The sequence below is a fragment of the Miscanthus floridulus genome, chromosome 19 (genome assembly GCF_019320115.1).
Source record: "Miscanthus floridulus cultivar M001 chromosome 19, ASM1932011v1, whole genome shotgun sequence".
NCBI classification, from domain to species: Eukaryota; Viridiplantae; Streptophyta; class Magnoliopsida; order Poales; family Poaceae; genus Miscanthus; species Miscanthus floridulus.
The window spans coordinates 26,547,513-26,569,541 of NC_089598.1; the positions used below are offsets into that span (position 1 = coordinate 26,547,513).

Sequence of the window (22,029 nt, forward strand, 5' to 3'; positions counted from 1 at the left end):
CGATGTGACATCCAAAAATTTTCATTTCGTGAACTAAACGAGCCTAAGTCAAATTTCGTCACTTTCATCAGATTTATAGAAAATTGTGCATCAAACGTTGATGACATCAAAATTAGTTTCACTGAATTCTCCATAAAATACTTGATAGTTGTGCATTTGTTTAAATTTATAGATGTTAATATATTTTTCTTAAGATTTATCCGGTAATACTAAAGTTTGACTTCGAACAAGTATAAAATAAACTACAATTTGAACAAGTCTAAACTAAACTACAATTTAGAATATTCGTAGCAGAATCTAAATTTCATACCTAATTAACGTATAGCTTGAAATGGGACCTACCGGTAATTGGCCACAAACTAAATTTTATGCGTTCTATCGTAAGGAAGAAATGCCAATGCCAGCGCTACATCACATGTTTTTCGTGTCTACGATGATGAATTCGTGATTGATCCAGAGTCACCTAATTTTAAGTGTTCGGCTGATATGTTCTTAGATTGTTTCAGCTTATTTCAGTTTTCACATAACACTATTAAATCATCCAAAATCAACCGCGCCCGAGTGTACCAGCCGAAAACGTGCTAGAAGTCGTGCGTCCTGTCCGCTCACCTGCCGCACCCGAACGCCACTACACGAGTACAGTGGGCACAAATTCTTATCACCTGGCCACCGCCGACGCCGCGCGTCCTGCGGCCCCGGCCGGTTCCGGCCGCGACCACGTCGTGGTGTTCCCGTTCATGGCCAAGGGCCACACGCTCCCGCTCCTCCACTTCGCCTCGGCGCTCGCGGCGCACCACGGCGGCCTCCGCGTCACGGTGGTCACCACCCAGACAACCTCGGCTTCGCGCAGCGCCGCCTCCCGGCACGCGTCGGCCTCGTGGCGCTCCCGTTCCCCAGCCACCCGGAGCTGCCCGCGGGCGTCGAGTCCACCGACGCGCTCCCCTCACACTTGCTCTTCCCGGTGTTCCTGCGCGCCACGGCGCGGCTCCGGGAGCCCTTCGCGGGGTACCTGGCCTCCCTCCCCGCGCCACCGCTCGCGCTCGTCTCTGACTTCTTCCTCGGGTTCACGCAGCGTGTCGCCAGCGACGCCGGCGTCCCCTGCGTGACGTTCCACGACATGTCGGCCTTCTACCTGGCGCTCTGCTTCTCCCTCGCGACCAGGCCGCCCCCGGCCGAGAGCATCTAGGACGGCGCCCCCTTCCGCGTCCCGGGGTTCCCGGAGAGCGTCACGATCACCGCGGACAAGGTCCCGCACGCCGTGGCGCAGGCCGCCGACCTCGACGACCCGGTGACACGGTTCTTGTTCGACGAGGTCCGCGACTGGGACTACAAGAGCTGGGGCGTCCTGGTGAACAGCTTCGACGCGCTGGACGGGGACTACGCCGCGATCCTCGAGTCATTCTACCTCCCAGGCGCGCGCGCCTGGCTAGTTGGCCCGCTGTTCCTCGCCGCCGGCGAGTCACCCGAGGGCGACGATGACGACGACGAGGACCCCAAAGGGTGCCTCTAACAGAATTCCGAACGATATGAGGAATAACACACACGATCACAAAGTGGAACACACGAATTTGGTGCTGCCAAGCGGCTGCCTTTTCTATTGATCTTTCATTCCTATATAAGCAAAATTACATGAAGGAAAAAATGGATACAAATGACTGAGACAATCACGGCATGCTCGTGAGCAATTGTTGCCATCCCAACAATCTGGGACATGCCATTCTTAGCACAGCCTGCTAATCTACCTTCTACTTACCAAAGTTTAGCAAGCTCAGGACTTATTCAAAAACAATCTCCTCCTAAGTCCCAGAGCAACTAGACTAAGTTTTTCATGCCGATCTCGCCACGAAGTTCCTGAAACCGAACGCGCCCAAGCGCTTTTGTGAGGATGTCGCCTAGCTGCAGTTCAGTGCCAACGAACTCGACGTCGATCAGCTTCCTGTCGCAACACTCCCGGATGAAATGGAATTTCACATCAATGTGCTTACTCCGGTCATGATGCACAGGATTCTTCATCAATGAGATGGCGGACTTGTTGTCCACCTTCAGCTTTGGCGCGAGGATTGCTCCTCCGACGAGCTCAGCCAGCAAGCGTGCCAGCCAAACCGCCTCGCACGCAGCTCCAGCAGCCACGATGTATTCTGCCTCGCAGGAAGACAACGCGACCACCTTCTGCTTGGCCGATTGCTAGGCAACCGGCCCATCTGCAAGGAAGAAGATGAGGCCGCTGGTGCTCTTCCGATCGTTGACATCTCCGGCAAGATCACTGTCAGAGTAGCCCAGCAGCTTGGGGACTCCTTCATTTCTTCTTCCTGGACGATAGTGCAGCCCCCAATGCACTGCCCTGCTATATAGCGGAGCACCCGCTTGACTGCAGCAAGGTGTTCTTCACGCGGTGCTTCCATGAATCGACTCGAATAGCCCACTGCATATGCCAGGTCGGGTCTGGAGTTGCAGAGGTACCTGAGACTGCCGATGAGGCTGCGGTACTCAGTGGCATCAACACTTGGAGTCATCCCCTCCTTCAGCAGTTTCAACTTCATCTCCATGGGAGTGGCGCTTGGCTTGCAGGCACCCAGCCCCGCCTTCTCAAGAATTTTGGTGGCGTAGGCTCCTTGCTGGAGGGTGATCCTGTCTGCTCCCTGCGTGACCTCCAGGCCGAGGTAGTACGAGAGGAGCCCGAGGTCGCTCATGCGGAAGGTGTTCATCATCTCGGCCTTGAACTTGCTCACCGCACCTGTATTGCCTCCGGTGATGATTAGATCATCAACATACACGCCCACGATTAGGCGTGTTGCTCCTTTTCCACGGATGTACATCCCGTGCTCGTTGGTGCAGCGTGTGAAGCCATGTGCTAGCAGCGTGGCGTCGAGCTTTTGATTCCAAGCCCGTGGAGCCTGACGGAGTCCATACAGCGCCTTGTGAAGGCGCAGCACCTTGTCCTGGTGCTTGCCATCGACGAAGCCTGGCGGCTGTTGGACATACACCTCCTCCTGGAGCTTCCCCGTTCAAGAACGCCGACTTGACATCCATATGGTGGACACCCCAGCTGTAGTGCGCTGCAATGGTGAGAAGCAGCCGTACTGACTCCAGCCGAGCGACAGGCGCGAACACCTCTTCAAAGTCGATGCCGGGGCGCTGCACGTATCCCTTGGCGACAAGACGGGCCTTGTACTTGGTGATGCTCCCGTTCTCGTCGTGCTTGACCTTGTACACCCACTTGAGGCCGATGGCGCGGTGACCTTGTGGGAAATCCACCAGTGACCAGGTTCTGTTGTCGCGGATGGAGGTCATCTCCTCCTCCATCGCAGTAATCCAGTTTGGATCACCGCCGGTCTCCTTCAACAATCTCGGCTCTTCCATGCTGACTGAATGCAGTTCAACTTCCACTATGTCCCGGTCCGCTAGGCCTAGAATGGCATCCGAGCCTATGATGTTGTCCAGCCTCCGGTACCGGTGCTCCACGTCCTCGTCATCATCCGCGTCGAGGTTGGGATCGTCGCTGAGAGGCGTAGCGAACTCGACCTGTGTCCCCATGGGGGCGATCGAAGCTCGCGGTGATGGTGTACTGATGGGTGTAGCAGGTACAGGTGATGCAGCAGCTACAGACGACTCCTGCGTAGTGGGCGGTGTCACAGGTTCCACCGATGTCGCGACCGACGGTGGTGCACCAGAGGCACGGCGTGGTAGTTCGTACTCCTGCTCAACGGTGAAGGGCTCCTGCTCGAGGTCGGTGGAGTCGTCTGCCCACTCCCAGCGCGCGCTCTCGTCGAAGATCGCGTCGCGCGAGACGTGGACGCGCTCCGTCGTGGGGTCGTAGAAGTGATATGCTTTAGACCCGCTCTGGTAGCCGATGAAGACGACCTTCTAGCCACGGTCATCGAGCTTGGCGAGGTGTGGGCGGAGTCGCTTGATGTAGGCGATGCAGCCGAACACTTTTAGAAAGTGCACGGGGGTTTCTTCCCATACCACGCCTGGTAAGGGGTCTTCCCGTCGAGCGCGGCAGTCGGTGCTCGGTTGAGGAGGTACACGGCGGTGTGCACCGCCTCCCCCCAGAAGTGTCCAGGCACGCCACGCGCGTGCATGATGCTTCTCGCCGTCCCCACGATCATGTGATTCCGGTGCTCTACTACGCCATTCTGCTGCGGCGAGTAGGGAGACGAGAAATGATGCTGGACACCTTTACCTGCACAATACTCAGTGAATTCGACCGAGGTAAATTCACCTCCATTGTCAGTCCGCAGAACCTTTAGCTTCTTGCTCGTCTCTCGCTCGACGTGGGCCTGGAACTCCATGATCGCTGCCGGCACGTCTGCCTTGGACCGCAAGAGTGTGAGCCACATATAGCGGCTCATATCATCTACCAGCAGCAGGAAGTAGGCCGTTCCCGGCTGGTGTCGACGGCGTGATCGGTCCACATAGATCGCCATGGACAAGTTCAAGCTTCTCCTTCGCTCGGAACTTTGCGGCTTGCGGGAACGAGGTGCGTTTCTGCTTCGCCAGCACACAATCTTCGTAGACTTGATCTACATGATCAATCACCGGCAGTCTGCGCATGAGCTCGTCGCACCCTAGCTTCCTCAGCGCCTGGAAATTGAGGTGCCCATACCTCTCATGCCAGCGCCAAGCGACGTCATCGGCGCGGGCTGTGAGACACACTTGGCGCGACGACGTTCATGTCGAGGTAGTACAGCCAACTCACCGAGCGATGCACCTTAGCGAGGAGTTGTCACTGCAAGTCATAGAGGCGCAGGATCCCAGACTCGATGTCGACCTTGAAGCCGTCCTCATCCATCTGCCCGAGGCTGACGATGTTGGTGGTGAGGCGCAGGATGTAGTAGACACCGTTGAGGCGACGATGTTCCCCGTTCTTACAGGCGAAGAGGACAGTGCCCTTTCCCTCGATGGCGACCACCAATCCGTCACCGAACTTGATAGTTCCGGCAACACCGGTGTTCAGCTCGGTGAAGACAGACCATGACCCGTCATGTGGTTTGTCGCGCCGGTGTCAAGCACCCAGCGGCGAGTCCCCATGGCCTCTTTCTCCTCCTCACTGAGGTGAAGGAGAACCTTCCATTCAACGAGGTGGACGCGCTCCTATGCAATAGCTTGCAGTGGCGAGCTGGAGTGTGGGCACGACTTGGGCGCCGTGGTAACCTCCGCGTCCGCGGCGATGTACATTAGCGCCCCTTCCTCTTCTTCGGCCTGCGCGACATGAGCCACGCCCTTCTTCTTCCCATGGCAATCTTTGGCCCAATGGCCACTTTTACCGCAGTTGTTGCAGGTAGTGCCGAGCGGTGCCTTGCCGCCGTCGGCGTTCCCAGCGCTCGCGTTCTAGCCATCGCGACCTGCTCCACCGCGACCGCGTCCATGCCCGCGGCGTTTCCCGCGGTTGCCGGAACTGGATCCGCCACCGGAGTTCTCCTGCTCGTGACGTGCTTTGCGTCGGGCTTCCTAGTCCTCCTCATAGAGCATCAGGCGCCCCATGGCGTCCATGACCTTGTTGGGCTCCGCGCGCTCCTCGAACACACGCAACCGACCGATGATCTCCTCGATCGTCACCTGGTTCAGATCCAGGAACATCTCGAGGGAGACCGCGGCCTGATTCAGCCGTTCGGGGACCACCTGCAACAATTTCTTTACTACCTCGACGTCGGTGATGTTGTCGCCGAGGGAACGAAGGTTGGTGGCGAGTGCGGTGATGCGGACGCCGAACTCATTGACAGTCTCTCCTTCCTTGAAGGCGAGATTGCCGAAGTCTCGGCGGAGCTGCTGCGCGCTGGCATCGCGGGCGCTGCTCGTCGCCGATCCGTGGGTTCATGACCGCATCCCAGGCCTGCTTTGCTGTCCTCTTCGTGGCGAGCGTACTCCATAGCTCAGAGGGCACTGAGTGTAGGAGACCAGCCATCGCCTGCCGATCGTCGGGGTACTCTTCTTCGTCGGGGTCGTCGGCGATGCCATTGCGGACGACGTTCCAGACACGGAGAGTCTGGAAGTTCACCTCCATGACGAGCGCCCATTCCGGATAGTTAGTCTGGGTCAGCATTGGCCACACGACGTTCGCGGATGGCCGCTCGATGATTCGCTCGACAACGCGCGAGCCGACGTCCCTGGTGCGCGAGTGGCGATTGTGAGAGCGGCCACGGCGACGTGGGCGGCGAACGCGACGGGGCCTTCTTTTTCATGTCGGAGCCATCACCCGACAGCACCGTCTTGGAGGGTGACTGTGACATGGCGACGGCGGAACCGAGCTCTGATACCAATTGACAGAATTCCGAACAATACGAGGAATAACACACACGATCACAAAGTGGAACACATGAATTTGGTGCTTGCCAAGCGGCTGCCTTTTCTATTGATCTTTCATTCCTATATAAGCAAAATTATATGCAGGAAAAAATAGATACAAATGACTGAGACAATCACGGCATGCTCGTGAGCAATTGTTGCCATCCCAACAATCTGGGACATGCCATTCTTAGCATAGCCTGCTAATCTACCTTCTACTTACCAAAGTTTAGCAAGCTCAGGACTTATTCAAAAACAGCCTCGCATGGCTCGACGAGCGGCGGCCTGGGTTGGTGGTGTACGTGTCGTTCGGCACGCAGGTCCACGTCACCGTGGCGCAGCTCCAGGAGCTCGCGCATGGGCTGGCGAACTCCGGCCACGCTTTCCTCTGGGCCGTCCGGTCCTCCTCCGACACGTGGTCGCCGCCGGTGGACGCGGGGCCCGAGGGCAAGGTCGTCAGGGGGTGGATCCCGCAGCGGCGCGTGCTGGCGCACCCGACGGTGGGAGGTTTCGTGAGCCACTGCGGCTGGAACTCGGTGCTGGAGAGCCTCGCCGTCGGGCGGCCGCTGCTGGCGTGGCCCGTGATGGCCGAGCAGGCCGCGAACGCGAAGCACGTCGCGGACATCCTCGGCGCCGGTGTCCGCACGGGGGTGAGGGCCGGCGCGAACGTGGCACTGGAGCTTGTCGGTAGGACACAGGTGGCGGAGAAGGTCCGGGAGGTGATGGACGGTGGCGAGCCGGCGAGGCCAGGTGGAGGATGCGCGCCATGGCCGAGCACGTCCGGGAGGCGGCGCGGGAGGCCGTAGGCGAAGGCGGCACCTCGCGGGTGGCGCTCCGGCGGTTGGTGGACGAGCTTCAGCGAACCTACGACGGCGGGGCGCAACGATGAACAGTGTAGCTGACAGTGCCTATAACGCCCTAACGTAACACGTGATCGAGGAGACGAGGACGTTCCTTCCTTCTCAACCCTAGGTGCCACATATTTATATCTCCAAAGGGTGGCACGACCTATTTTCACATAACCCCCTACGCTAAATAAATCAAATGTAGGGGCGTAAATTCCAATTACGTCCTCCATGGCAAATTCCGCGATGTCCGCGATCCCTCCATCTCCGCGATGTGATCCTCGCGATGTCGCCGCACGACCATCCGAAATCGTATCGCTATCGCCAGAATTTTCCATCTTCGGCCAATGCCTGCCGCACGGGCGTCCCGGTACGATGCATGGCTTTGTGGCTCAACCAGCGAACCCCGGATTTTGTGGCATAATCCGGAAACCTCCCTCGACGTCCTCCCGCCATGTAGCCAGGTACAGTAGACGTACACCGCACGATCGCCTGTCCCTCGAACGCAAGCCTCGATCCGCCCTTCTCCGCCCCCGCGGTTTTTCGACGCGGCATCCTATCTTCGTTCTTCACTCGTCGCCGCATGTACCTTGTCTCCACCTGTCACCTGCAACCACAACCTGCCAAGAGACACGTCACACGCACACTGTGTTGTCAATCGCTCATCACCAAGGTGCTAGCCCACTGGCATCTCATAATCATATATACTACTATGTGTAGGTGACATATGGTATATGTGCTATCGACTTAGGTTGACGGATACTCCGTTGGAAAGGACGGACGGTCCGTGGGTACAGACACTTAGTGAAATTGGACAGCCTTGACCTGACGGACCCTCTGGCACAAGGTACGGCCGTCAAGTTTAGGTAGCAACTCGGTAGTCTTGGGTTTCTATTTTATAATTCGATGGACCCTCAGTGGAACTTCACGGACACTCCGGTCAAATATAAAGACTCTTAGCATCTCTCGGTGGTCAAGTCGGTATGTGGCTGACGGACACTCCTCCGGAAGTGATGGATGTTGGGCAGTGTTTGTTTGATACATCTCGAAATGTAAATCTTGTGCTAAGGTGTTTGCATGTGTAACATATTTAGGGTGTGTTTCTAGGATGCTATGGAACATATCTAGCTAGTTAGAAGAACCTACATAACATCAACTCATCATCTAGCTCAATGGAACTCTTTTCTAGGTGAAGAACCATGTGCTTCATGAAAGAATGTCTTAAGCTCAAGTCAAGCTTTCCATGGGCTGCTAGTGTGTTCCTAAGATGCTTAGGATTTCCTCTAAAAAAGGATTTGTGTTCAAAGTGTCAAAGTGAAACTATAGGTTGCATCTTTATTAGGGTGCCTAGTGTTTGACCAATACATGAAGCATGAAAATGATGCCAAGTGCATATATGCAAGGAGATGATGCACAAAACAAGTTTCATAGATGGCACATGCTTAAATGAAGTTAACAAAACAAGTTTCATGAATTTTGATGAACTAGAGAATAAGTTATCTATTTATTAAACTAAAAAATTATTATTTTAAGTCAAAATTAAAATATATTTTTTGGTGTCAAATTTATGTCTAGATGATAGAGAATATTCTAAGTAACACAACAAAACTTGTTTCATAATTTTGGGAGTTCATGAACTTTACAAGTTTGGGTTGTGCTGTTGTGCATTTACCGGACTCTCCGTCAAATATGACGGTCCGGTGGAAATTACCGGACCCTCCGTCAAATATGACGGATACTCCGTCAAAACAAGGCTGCTCTTGGGTTTGGCTATAATTCAACGGAATCCCCATCAAAATGATGGACTCTTTGTCAAACGATGAACATTAGCAGTGTAAAAATGTCGGAGATAATTCATGGGCGTCCGGACTCCAAATTACAAGAGCATCTCCCACTGCATGCACGTGTACTGCGGAGTATCAATGGGCTAGTACTGATATATACCCAGTCTTAAATTATAATTTATTTCAATTTTCTTGGAGAGCCAAAATACTTTAAATTTGACTAAAAATATAGAGAGAATTATAAAAATTTATAATATTAAATAGGTATACTATGAAAATATAATATAACTAATAAAAAATCTAACGTTAATCCAGGACATCTGTCCATCCAGATGGGACGGACCCGCCTCATGCCTCTACACATTCTCGCCTCACTCCATGCGCCCCTGCACCTCGCACCTCGCACGGCCACACTGGACCTGCCTCGCGCCGCATGTACCCCGCGCCTCGTGCCCTTGTGCCTCCCGCCTCGTGCCATGCGTCCCTGCACCTCGCGCCTCACACGGACGCACCGGACCTACCTCGTGCCACGTGCGCCCTGCGCCTCGCGTCTCATGCTGCGCACCCCACCCGTGCCTCGTGTCGTCCATGCCTCGCGCTGGCCGCGCCTCGTGTTACGCTCCTCGCGCCACGCCAACTAGCCTCCCTTGGGCAACAGCAAGTAGATGAGCACATGTTACGACCGTATGTTTCATGCGCTTCAGATGTATGCTATGTTTTATCTGTATGTTGCAAAAGTAGATCCGGTGTTGGATATGTTGCAATGGCTATACACGCATGTTGCAAGTGTATGTTTGAAATATTTCAGTTGTTTCAAACGTATGTTGCAAGTGTTTTATCTGGATATTACATATGTTGCAGTGACTATAATGTATGTTGCAAGTGTATGTTCTAAATGTTTCACCTGTTTTAGACCTATGTTGCATGTGTTTCATCTGGATGTTTGCATATGTTACAATGTTGCATATATTTTAGACATATGTTGCAAGCGTGTATTCAAAATATTTTATCTGTTTCACACGTATGTTGCAAGTGTATTTATCTGGGTGTTGTAGTTGTTATACACATATGTTGCAAACGTTGTTTGTAAATGTTTCACCTGTTTCAGGCGTATGTTACAGAACTGCTTTCATATTGCAACATTAACAGATGTAGGAAGCGGGCGCATGCAGATGCAGTCCCATGGGCTTAGCGGTCCCCACGTGCACGGCAAGCGAAGCGGGCGTGTGGTGCGTCAACAGGCATGTGGCGCTGTCCCTACCTGCATGCGCATCAACAGGCATGTGGCGTGCAGTTGCATGCGTACGTGCACGGCGTTGCGGGGGGCAGCAGTTGCATGTGGCATACAGGGGCAGGCATGCAAGCACAATAGTTGCAGGTGGGGTAGGCGTTGTTCTATTTCTTCATGAGTGGAGCGCATTCGCGTGGGAACCGTGCATGCGGAGGAAAATTGCTGCCACTCCTGCAGCTGCATGCAGTAGAGAGAGGACGCTGCTGGCGCATGCGAGACTGAGGGAGCAGGGCATGCAGATGGGTGCTCGATGCTGGGGTGGCACACAGGAGAAGGTAGGCACGGGCATCTGGATGGGGCTAGCGCCCGGACGCCGACCACGTCTAAAATCTAATGATAATGAGTTGATATCATAAATATTATTATTTTATTATATAAATTTAGTTAAATTTGAGATGATTTGACTCTTTGAAATGATATAATTTGGGATGGAGGGAGTACCGTGTATAGTTGCAATTGCAATGTGCAATTGTGCATGCTATGTTGTATCTAAATGTTGATATACGATTGAAACATGAGAATCAACAAATGAAAACGACCACTCTCTGTAATGAAAATATATATTATGGACCCGCAAATTCTTTTGCTATACTGAATGCTTGCACACAAAAAGAAAAAATCTATATACTTGAGTTTGCGTATGGTCGTCCATGCGCTGTGTTGGCTGGCATCTTCTGTGCTAGTCTCTTCTCCGATTCAACCAGCTCCTTCTTCCATGAGAAAAGAGGAAGCTTGATCAAGTTCAAAGCAATCTGACGATGAACGCTCGATCAATTCCAGTGATCCATTCACGCAGAAGATGGGAGTAGAAAAATGGACTAGTAGAGGCACAAGGCAAAGACTGAATAACAGAGCAGCTAGTACCCTCTGGCCTCTGCGGCTCTGCCTCCGGCGATCTTCTTCTTCGCGGAAGGCGCTCTTTTCCGTCTGTGCACGCCGTTTCTGTCGTTCTTGCGCCGTTTCTATTTATTTATTTTACTCCGCCGCCGCTTGCGTCGGAGTGGGCCGCGCCGCGCTTCTCCTGCCGACAGCTGCTCTGTGTTTCCGCGGCCGGCGCGGCGTCAGTTCTCTTCCTGCCATCGGATGCCGAATCAACGGCGTTCCGCCTCGGACGTCCCTCGTTTTCCTGTCCACAACCCCGTCCTCTCGCCGACTCGACGGCTCGACAATAGCTACGCCCTTCCGGTGTTCCTTCTCGCTCCTCTTCCCGCCGGCGCCCGGCGGGCCGTTCTTCTTGGATTCCGGCAGCGCCTCCCACCCACCCACCGCGGCCGCCGCCTGCCGCCCTCAACACCCGCCAGAGAAGGTAAATCCCACTCCCACCCGCACACTAAAACCCTGACCACAATAATCCCATTTTCTTTTGTGAAACATTTGTGGCTTGTGGGTTTGCTAGATGTTCTGTACGGAGAGGAGTTGGTATCCTCAAAGTCAATGTCAGCTGAGCAGGCTGGTGGGTGCAGATTAGTCCAACACCATGTGATTTGCTCAATTTGGTAGACGAACTAGGGTAATCGGTGCTTGTACGGTCCCAATACAGCCATGGTCATGTATTGGTCCACGGCGCACCCGTGCTTGGCTTGGTTTGCTTGGGACGACGGCCCCCATCCACACTGGACGGCTCAGCTCCGCCATAGCGCTTGCAGGCACCTCAACTACCAGCCTAGTTGTTGTATTGTTAGTGCAGGCGCAGCAATTTACATGTTAATGCAGTAAGCAGAGTCACACTGAAATGAGCTCTGATCTAAGATCTTGTATGTGAATTGTGAACAGCCATCTCGACTCCTGGATCCACCATGAGCAACCTGATAGAGTTTCAGACCTTTACTACTTATAAACTATATGAGAGTATGTGACACAACAATGTGGACGTTTTGTTAAGGAAGAGTGAAAAATAATGCTTGGAAAATGTATGTGGTAGTTTCGTCTTGCATGCCCTCTTGAAGAAAATTGCAAGTTATCTTGCACTGCCCTGTGTTTCCTTCCATTATGACATTAATGGCTCATGGCCAAATTTCTGTAGGTTATAGAGTTGTACTTGTGACAACAATTCATTGGGCAGCTATGCAGTTCTGTTGACCAAATGCTCCTAGATATCAGCCTTACTAGCTGTCTTCAGTATAAGAAGGCATATTGTGAAACGAGGTACTCAAGGTTATCAGTTTATCACCTGCGCCTGCAGGAGTGAGAGATAGCAATGGCACACGCGGAAGCCGGAGTATCTCTACCAGTGCCAAACGTGCAGGCACTTGCAGAAACCTACAACAGATCAGATGAACAGATCCCTGGAAGATACATCAGGGACGAAGAGGGTGCTGAGGAGGTTATCATTGATCATGATATCTCTTCTGCAATTCCAATCATCGATGTCAACAAGTTGCTGGATCCACAGTCATCCAAGGAGGAGTGTGCGAAGCTTGGATCTGCCTGTAAACACTGGGGTTTCTTTCAGGTATACAAAGCGAAGCTCTAGCTGTTTCATAAAGTAATATTTAGGTCCAACCTAAGTTTAATCTGTTGAATTGCAACTGCTCTTTGGAGTCGATGTTGTTTCACATCACAGGGAAAAAATGTCAATAGCTACAAGTTAGTGGTGCGTAGCTAACTTCAGTGTTGGCATTTTTTGCAAACCCGCAAGATCTTGTTTATCGGTTGATAATGAAAGAATGTACAAAAAAAACTTTTGTTCTACACTGGTTGAAACCACAGGTCATTAACCATGGTGTACCAAACGAAGTGATCTGCAACTTCAGGAACGACATGACCGAATTTTTCAAACAACCACTGGAAGCAAAGAAGGCGTACTCGATGATACCAGGCAATCTTCAAGGGTATGGCCAGCACTTTGTTGTTTCTGAGAACCAAATACTGGACTGGGCAGATTTGCTTGGCCTTGTGCTCCGTCTGATCGATTCAAGGGACATGAGGTTCTGGCCTAGTCACCCTCCATCTTTTAGGTTTGCCTGAACTCAAAAAACCACTATTCTACATCATGAATCTTGATGTAAATACCACTTCACTATTTGTCCTTTTGACTACATCCTTGCATGATTACTCTTGACAGGAACTCTGTAGATAGGTACTCTTCTGAGGCAGCGAAACTAGTATCTTGCTTGCTGAAGTTCCTGGCTATGGACATGGGTGTTGAGCCGCAGTCTTTCCTGGAGATATTCAGAGGCCAGCCTCAAAGCATGTGGATGACCTACTACCCTCCATGCAAGCAAGCCAGCAAGGTGGTAGGTCTGTCACCACATACTGATAGAATGGGACTGACGCTGCTACTCCAAGCAAATGATGTTCAGGGGCTGCAGATCCGGAAGGATGGCAAGTGGGTTGCCATAAACGCCATTGATGGTGCATTCATCGTTAATGTTGGAGACACGCTTGAGGTAAGTATTATAGTAATTATATGTGCCTGGTCTCTACATCATGTTATGTGAGCATTGTAGTTGTTTAGAGTGTTGCTTGGTGCTAGTAAATTTGGTTATGGAAGCTGAAAGGTCTTTGCCTACCCATGATAGTCAATTAATCACTAACAGATTCTAAGTAATGGGAGATACAAAAGCATTGAGCACAGGGCCATGGTGCACCCAACCAGGGAGCGCATGTCAGTGGCAGCTGTTCCACGCGGTGTGCCCTGGATGCGACGGTCGGCCCTCTGCCAGAGCTTGTGAAGAACGACAGTGAGGCACGGTATAGCTCAATTAGTTTCGTGGATTTCAGAAAGCGCTTCTTCGCGTCAAAGCTTGATGGTAGGAGTAACCTGGAGAGCTTGAAGAGTTAATGGTTGGCGTTTTTTTTCCTGGTGTTTGTACTGTGCTGTCTACTTGCAGCTTGGTCTTCCACTTCTGTCCCCCAAACTTCCTTCGGTACATAAGTTAAGGGTTTGAATTTTCTCCTGCATATGGGGTTGTAAAAGTATAGCTAGTCTCATAGTCATAAGGGTTTGAATGATGTGGCTTGACCTCTTGTGAGATGTGATAATATAGATCCTGAGTTGTTATGCGAGTTGACAGTTGGGTTGCTGTGCTCTGTGTTGCAACTTGCAACCCAGAGCAAGTGTCAACTGTTGGGTCATTTCTTGGAACAGTTTGGTTCATTGCAGCAAGCATGAGGGAGTACTGGAGTTAAGTTGTTATTTGGCTTAGTCTTTGTTCCGAAGTTGTTGTGGTGAGGATGGCCTAGCATCTAGTAATGGGGTTTTAGGACAGGTAAAAAAAAAAAACCCTTGAGCGCCACTTTTTTTTAGTATCTCCTTGTAATGATACTTGTGGCAATACTTTTGTCGCCCTTTTGGGGAAAAAATAATACAGTATAGATTATGTAGCTTGCAATTTTCTTTAGAGAGGAGCAGGTTTCTTCGGAGAAATGCCGGTGACCGTATTCCATGCATAGTGTCAGCACAATCTTTGCCAAATACGTATGAAATAATGAAACCTCCAGAGAAACTGAGACCAATACATCTTCAGCTCAACACCAGGATTCCAGTTCATGTGTATAGAAACATTTCCCCCAAACTGAATTGGGCAAACTGAGTGGAAAAACATCCACAGCATCCTCTGCTTGGCGGAACCCAGTGTCGCCGGAGAAGAAGCAAGAGTAAATATTTGCCAAAATCCCAACACATTGGAAATGCTATGGCCTTTTATTATTAACTAATGCTGCTAATTGGTTGCCTAACACCAGCTTTCTTCCGGTGGCCTCATCATGGCGCTCCATCGCCAAACAGGGATCCGGGTAGCATTAGACGCAGAGAGGGATAGCATTGGAGACCATCTGACCATGCATCTTTCGCACATGTGACGCGCTTTGCCTTTTGTTGCCTGCTTCTTGCTGGTCCTGGTCTCTTCGGAGCGTCAGAGATTACACACCGACACAAGAATATTCATGTGCGATCTGCCCCTACCGGCCTGCGGTCCTGCCCTGCCTTTTGGGGATTGAATTTTGTCAAAGTTTATCTCTCCCCCAAAAAAGATTACCATGTTTACAATTAACTGTTTCAATATAATGACAAGAGGTGACCCATGGGTTTTCTCGCGTTTGTTTCTTTTGAGTTTTGAAGGGTTGCCAATCGCAAGAGCATGGATCAGCTCTCTTGTTCAGAAATAGATCAAAGCGCAATGCAAGGGATTTCTGACACAGGAGTACAGGACAATGCTGGCATATCTTTCATGCATGCACATGCATAGCCTGAGTACATGAATCTTTTTAGTTGATTGAAACTGCAAACTGTACGCATTAAAACTGAACACTCCGTTTATCATTGCAATTGTTGACTATCCATCAGCAACTGATACTACCAGTTTTCAATCTTTTAAGCTAAATCAGAAGAAGTTTCCTATGGCGAGGTGAAGCGCCTGAAAATGTCAAGGGCGGCCATTCTCTCATAAACTGGCCGACTACTTGTCTCCCAAAGGAAAAAGGGGGGCTAGGAATATTGGATCTAGAGGGATTTGCAAGAGCACTCAGATTGCGATGGCTTTGGTTCAGGTGGAAGCACAAGCATCGAGCCTGGAACAAACTAGACATACCATGCGATAAAATTGATATGGAACTTTTCAACGCTTCCACTGTGGTCACGGTGGGCAATGGTCACTCGGCTGTTTTTTTGACCTCTAGTTGGATCAATGGTCGGATAGCCAAAAGCATAGCCCCCAGGTTATTTGCCAAGTGCAGAAGAAAGAAAATTAGCGTACATAAGGCTCTCATTGGCAACAAGTGGATAGAGCATCTACTGCCTATTGCGACCAGAGAAGAACTAGTAGAATATGTGGAGCTATGGGAAGCCATACATCAAATTCAGTTGAACAACGACATCGAAGATGCAATAAGATGGCGATGGACAGTGGATGGAGAATACACGACAAGCAACGCTTACAAAGTGCAATTTACAGGAACCTACAGCAAGCTGAGGCTAACACCAATCTGGAGAGCGCGGACAGAGCAGAAATGCAGATTTTTTGCTTGGACACTGCTTCACCGCAAGATTTTAACGGCTAATAACTTGATTAAAAGGGGATGGCCAAACGATCCCATTTGCATGCTTTGTGGACTGCTACCGGAAACGCCACAACACCTCTGCAAGGACTGTACCTTTACAAAGGAGGCTTGGGCAATTTTACAAAATTGGTGCAATATTGACCAAATTCGGAATATACACCAAAATTGATCCATCCACGGCTATTGGAGGAGATGTCGAGCTACCTTTGACCGGACGCAAAAGAAGACTTTCGATGGAATCATAATCTACTTATGGTGGCACATTTGGAAGGAACGGAATAGAAAAACTTTCCAACAAAAGTCCAAAGTCGCTTCTCTATGCAAGGATGACATAGCTGTGTACAGCTTGGCAATGCTTTCGAGCCTCCCTACAGTGCAGTAGTTTTTTCCTTTGCCGCCTTTTGTGCTCAGTTGTTCCTGTGCCAAAGCAGGGGTCCAGTGGTGTTCTTGGTTATCGTTTTTTCTTTCATCCAGGAGTTGTTAGGGGTTTGCTGTCATGTTTTGGTATTTTCTTTGACCACGGCTGAGGCTGCAGTTGTTTTTTCTTGTTTATGTGCTTTTTTGCTTTCCTCGTCTAATAAAAATTACGGCAAATCTTTTGCCGTCCTTTAAAAAAAAACTACTGCGTGATTTGCTAATTTCCCGCTTGTCATGTATTATTGTTGAAGTTATAAGACGCATACAGCACGCTTGCTTGCCTTTCTCAACCTTGCCATCATCTAGTACTCCAGATGATAGCATGTTGCTTGCTCCCATCCTTGAAAACATGGTCAATTCTGAACCAGCTTTTGTGCCCGCTTGACCGGTCGCATTCACCTTTCACTGCCAGTCTGCCAGGGTTTTGTTAAGCCAATGATGCTTGCAGTTGCAGCATGGACACTCCTGAACCCAGCCACCCAGGCAGGCTAAAAGGAGAACAAAAACTAGGCGAAAGAATTCAAAAGGGAAGCTTTACTGCCCTCTGCTCTATAGTTGGCCATTTGGCCCGGGCACTATAGGCCGGCTCAAACACGGCACTAATTAGCACGGCCCAGGAATGGCCCGGCCCGACGGCCTTAGTGCCAGTGCCTGGCACGGCCCGGCCTTAGTGCCGTGTCTGGGCCGCCATTCTGGCCCGTAGTGCCGGCCCAGGCACGGCACGCTATATGGGCCGGCCCGGCAGCGGCACGGCTCGGCCGCAGGTGGCCGTTGGATCCCTGGCCTCGCTCCCATCTAACCGTTGGATCCGGCCGTTGGAATCGGGGGTATAAAACCGCCCGTCCCGGCCGGCCGGCTGTATCTCCGTTGCCCTAATTCATTTGCTCTCACTCTCTGTCTCTCTCGCCTCGCTCTCGGCTCTCCTCTCTCGGCTCTCCCTCACAGCGCCGTCTCGTCCGCTCCTCTCTCGCCTCGCTCTCCTCTCTCGGCGATTCAGCGTCGCCGCGTCGGCGACTCGCTCTCCTCTCTCACCTCCGACTTCCTCTCTTCTTCTCACTCTCCGGTGGCCTCTGGAGCCACTGCTGGCCGGCACTGGCACAATCCGTAACCCTAACCCTTGCTCAATCCCTAACCCTAACCCTTGATCTTGCTTCGTCCTCACCGGATCCATCGTCGACCACGCCGGATCCGTCGGTTTCTTGGCCAGGTCCGTCGGTTTCCACGCCGGATCCGTCGGTTTCCTGGCCAGATCCGTCGGTTTCCTCGCCGGATCCGTCCCTCGTCGTCTGTGCTCACCGGATCCGTGCCTCGTCGACCTCGTCGGCGACTCTGGTGCTCCGGCTTTGAAGGTAAGTCATCGTCGACCTAACCCTTGCTCAATCCCTAACCTTAACCCTCAATCTCTACTAACCCTTGCTCTGTTTTGTCTGAAGCCGTTGAGGGACCGGGGCGCCGACGAGTGATGATGGCTGGATCCCTAACCCTAACCCTTGTTCTCTGCCTGTGTTTGTGTGATTATGTGACTTTGAGTCTTTCATAAGTTCTGTGAACATGTAACTTTGAGTATTTGATAAGTTCTCTGAACTTGTAACTTAATATTTAGATGATGAAGTGTTTGAGGTGTTTGATATTCTGATCAGTTTGAGGTGTTTGAGATGATGAACTTGTCCCTGATATTTTGATCAGTTTGAGGTGTTTGATCACTTATAGTGCCAGTGCCGGCACGGGCACTGCTGGGCCGCCGTGCCTAGTGACACGGCACGGCACGGCTAAGACATAATAGTGTCGTGCCTGGGCCGGCACCTCGGCACGGTGGCACTAACAGGCACGGCACGGCTAGTCTACCGTGCCGCGTAGTGCCGTGCCTGGCCTGGGCCATGCCTAGCCGTGCCCGTGCTAGTGCCGTGCCGGGCGGCCCGTTTGGCCAACTATACTCTGCTCTGTCAAAATCTGACTCACGCACACCAGCCTCTGGTTGGTGAGTGGCACAATGTATGCAAAGTTTTCCAGGGTGTAGTTAGCTCTGCACTATTCATAATCATAAGAAGATACTACATCCCTTGATTTGCCTTCGCATGAAAAGGTGTTTTGGATAGTTCTTTTTTCAAAAAAAGAAGAAGATAAACAACACATGCATTGTCTAACCAGTGGCGGATCTAGGAAAAATTTTAGAAAGGGCTGAACAACACATACCTCCGACTGCTGCTCGATCTTAAGTTTCTGTTAGACTAATGTAACTATAAAAGGGATTGTAGCGCCTGTGTGGTTAGGCTTGCATGCCACCCCCGGCCGTATATGTACTCTTGTACACAATATGGAATACAATCACTAATTTCAATCTTCTCACATGTATTCCATATTGTGTACAAGAGTACATATACGGGCGGGGGTGGCATGCAAGCCTAACCACACAGGCGCTACAATCCCTTCTATAGTTACATTAGTCTAACACTCCCCCGCAGTCTGATCGGGAGCATGACGAATGTTCAGGCTGGATCGAAACTCCTGGAAGACAGTGGTCGGAAGGCCCTTGGTGAAGACGTCGGCGTACTGGGATGTCGTAGGAACATGGAGTACCCGAACGTGACCGAGGGAGACCCGCTCACGAACAAAATGGAGATCAATCTTCTCACATGGTATCACGCGGTTCCGTTCCGCAACCAATTCCGCTGCCGATCCGATCGCCGCTCCGCCGCTGACTCCATCGCCGGATGTGCTGTTGATCCGATCGTCCACCTCTCACACCTGCCGCTGACCAGATCGCCTATCCCGTACCTGACCTTGTCACCGAGTGCGGTCACCGATCCCATCCTGATCCGATCGCCCGCCTCGTGCTGTCTCATCGCCGAGCGCGGACGTTGGTCCGATCCACCCGCAACTGCTCGCCCATCCCCGTTGTGACTCCATCATCAGGTGTGGTCGCGTGGCCGTCGGCCCGTCTATGATGGCCGATGATGATGACGCCGCCGCAACTGCTGCCAAGGAGGCCGAAGACCGTCGTCTCACAGTCAAGGCCACTACTCGTGCCGATGCGGCCTGTCAGGCTGAGGAGGCTCGACTTCGCGCCGCTGCCCTCGACGAGTATGAGCGTGCCCATGAGGCCCTCTGGGCGCAAGCTACTGTCGTCGTCAACGTGAAGGCCCTCATCCCTGTCGTTCTCGATCAAGCGACGAACACCTACACCAAGTGGCGCGGCATGTTCCTCACCGTCCTCGGCAAATATGCCTTAACTCAGTCACTGTCCTTGAGGACGAAGCCTTCCCGTTGCGCCCGGCATGGGTTCAAGCCGACTGCTGCGTCCTGACGTGGATCTACGGCACTGTCTCCGGCGACCTGCAGCAATCCCTGATGATGCGGTAGGGTCCCGCTCGCGGGGCGTGGTGCTATCTCGAGGACGAGTTCCTCGGCCAGAAGGAGTCCCGGGTGCTCCTGCTCGAGACTGAAATTCCGCAACTTCCGATAGGAGTCCCTGAGCATCACCGACTACTGCCGCCAGCTCGAGTCCATGGCGGCTTCCCTTGCCGAGTTCAGCGACCCCATCGGGGATCGGCAGATGGTGCTCACGCTCCTCCGTGGCCTCGGCGGCAAGTTCCACCACATGGTGTCCATCCTCAAGATGCACAGGCCGTTCTCGAACGTTCGCGGAGGCCCGGACACATCTCCTGTTGGAGGAGATGGAAATCGACGCCCGTCCTCCATCCTCGTCGTCCGCCCTCGTCGCTGCGACACCGCAGGCCTGCGGCCCCTGGCGCTCCAGCACCTCCACGCTCGGGGGCACCTCCTCCAACACGCCCCCCAGCGCCCACGAGCAGCCAACGTACTGGTCAGTCGTCGCGGCCACGGCGGACGCGGAGCCCAACAGGGCCAATCAGCTCATCCTGGTGGTGCTCCTCCTAGGCGGACAAGGTGCTGCACCCCTTGGCATGCATCCATCCTTTGCGTACCCATGGGTAGGTATTGTACGGATGTGGCCATATGACCAGTCCGCCCACACGCCACCACCTCCGCCTGCGTTCAGCGCTGTTCCACAGTACAGCAGCTTCGGCGGCGCCCCTAGCACCTATGGTGGAACCTACGGCACCCCACCTCCTCCATACGGCGCGTTCTACGGGGGACCTGCACCACCAGTGTTTCAGGCGCCCTGCACCAGCGTACCAGGCAGCGCCCTGGAACCCTACTCACGGCGGGTCATGGCATCAGGACACCCTGACGCACTCCTTCAACACCATGACGCTAACCCCGCTGGTCGCTACTTCCGAGTGGTATGCCGATTCCGGTGCAGGATCGCATATGACCTCGGACGCTGGTAAACTCTCCACCGTTTCCCCACCCTCTTCATTCACTTCTTCATCTATCGTTGTGGGAAATGGTGCCTTGCTTCCTATCACAGCCACTGGATCACACACTTTTTCTTTACCACAGCGTACTCTTGTTCTCAATAATGTGCTGGTGTCTCCCAACATTATTAAGAATTTAATTTCCATTCGTCGTTTTACCATCGACAATAACTGCTCCATTGAGTTTGATCCTTTTGGCCTTTCTGTGAAGGATTTGCAAACCAGGAACATGATCGCCAGGTGCAATAGCTCCGGTGACCTCTACCCGTTCTATGCACCCTCCACCAACACCTCTGCGTTCCTCACTGCACCCACCTCCCTTTGGCATCGCCGTCTCGGTCACCTTGGGCGTGAAGCTTTGTCCAAACTTATTAGCTCTAGTGTCATTTCCTGTAATAAAGATGATATCGACCACATATGTCATGCGTGCCAACTTGGTCGCCATGCACGTCTACCATTTGGATTATCTAGCTCTCGAGCTCATCATAACTTTGATTTAATACACTGTGATCTTTGGACATCTCCCATTGTTAGCGTGTCTGGTTACAAGTATTACCTTGTCATTCTTGATGATTGTTCCCACTATATTTGGACATTTCCTCTCCGCCTCAAATTCGAGACTTTCTCCACCCTTTCAATTTTTTTCGCTTATGTTCGCACGCAATTTGGCATCACCATCAAGAGTGTCCAGTGTGATAACAGCCAAGAATTCGACAACTCTCAGGCCCGCACGTTCTTCCTCTCTCATGGTGTTGCACTCCGCATGTCGTGTTCATATACCTCTCAACAAAATGGGAAAGCCGAACGTTCTATTCGCACCATTAACAACATTCTGCGTTCCCTTTTGTTTAGGCGAGTCTTCCTCCGGTTTATTGGGTTGAGGCTCTTCACACTGCGACATATCTTGTGAACCGCCTACCCACTAAAACCATCGCCTTCTCAACACCATACACCGCCCTTCATTCCTCTCAGCCCTCTTACGCCCACCTTCAGTGTTTTTGGGTGTGCTTGCTATCCCAATATGTCCTACACAGCACCCCACAAACTCGCCCCTCGCTCTTCTTTGTGCG

At 52.0% G+C, this 22,029-nt stretch overlaps 2 pseudogenes; both read left to right on the plus strand.

The window, feature by feature from the left end:
- Positions 1-331: 331 nt before the first annotated feature.
- LOC136525765 (UDP-glycosyltransferase 73B5-like) lies at positions 332-7,174 on the plus strand (annotated as a pseudogene).
- A 3,644-nt stretch (positions 7,175-10,818) lies between these two features.
- Positions 10,819-15,201, plus strand: LOC136528139 (2-oxoglutarate-dependent dioxygenase 11-like; annotated as a pseudogene).
- The last annotated feature ends 6,828 nt before the right edge of the window (positions 15,202-22,029 follow it).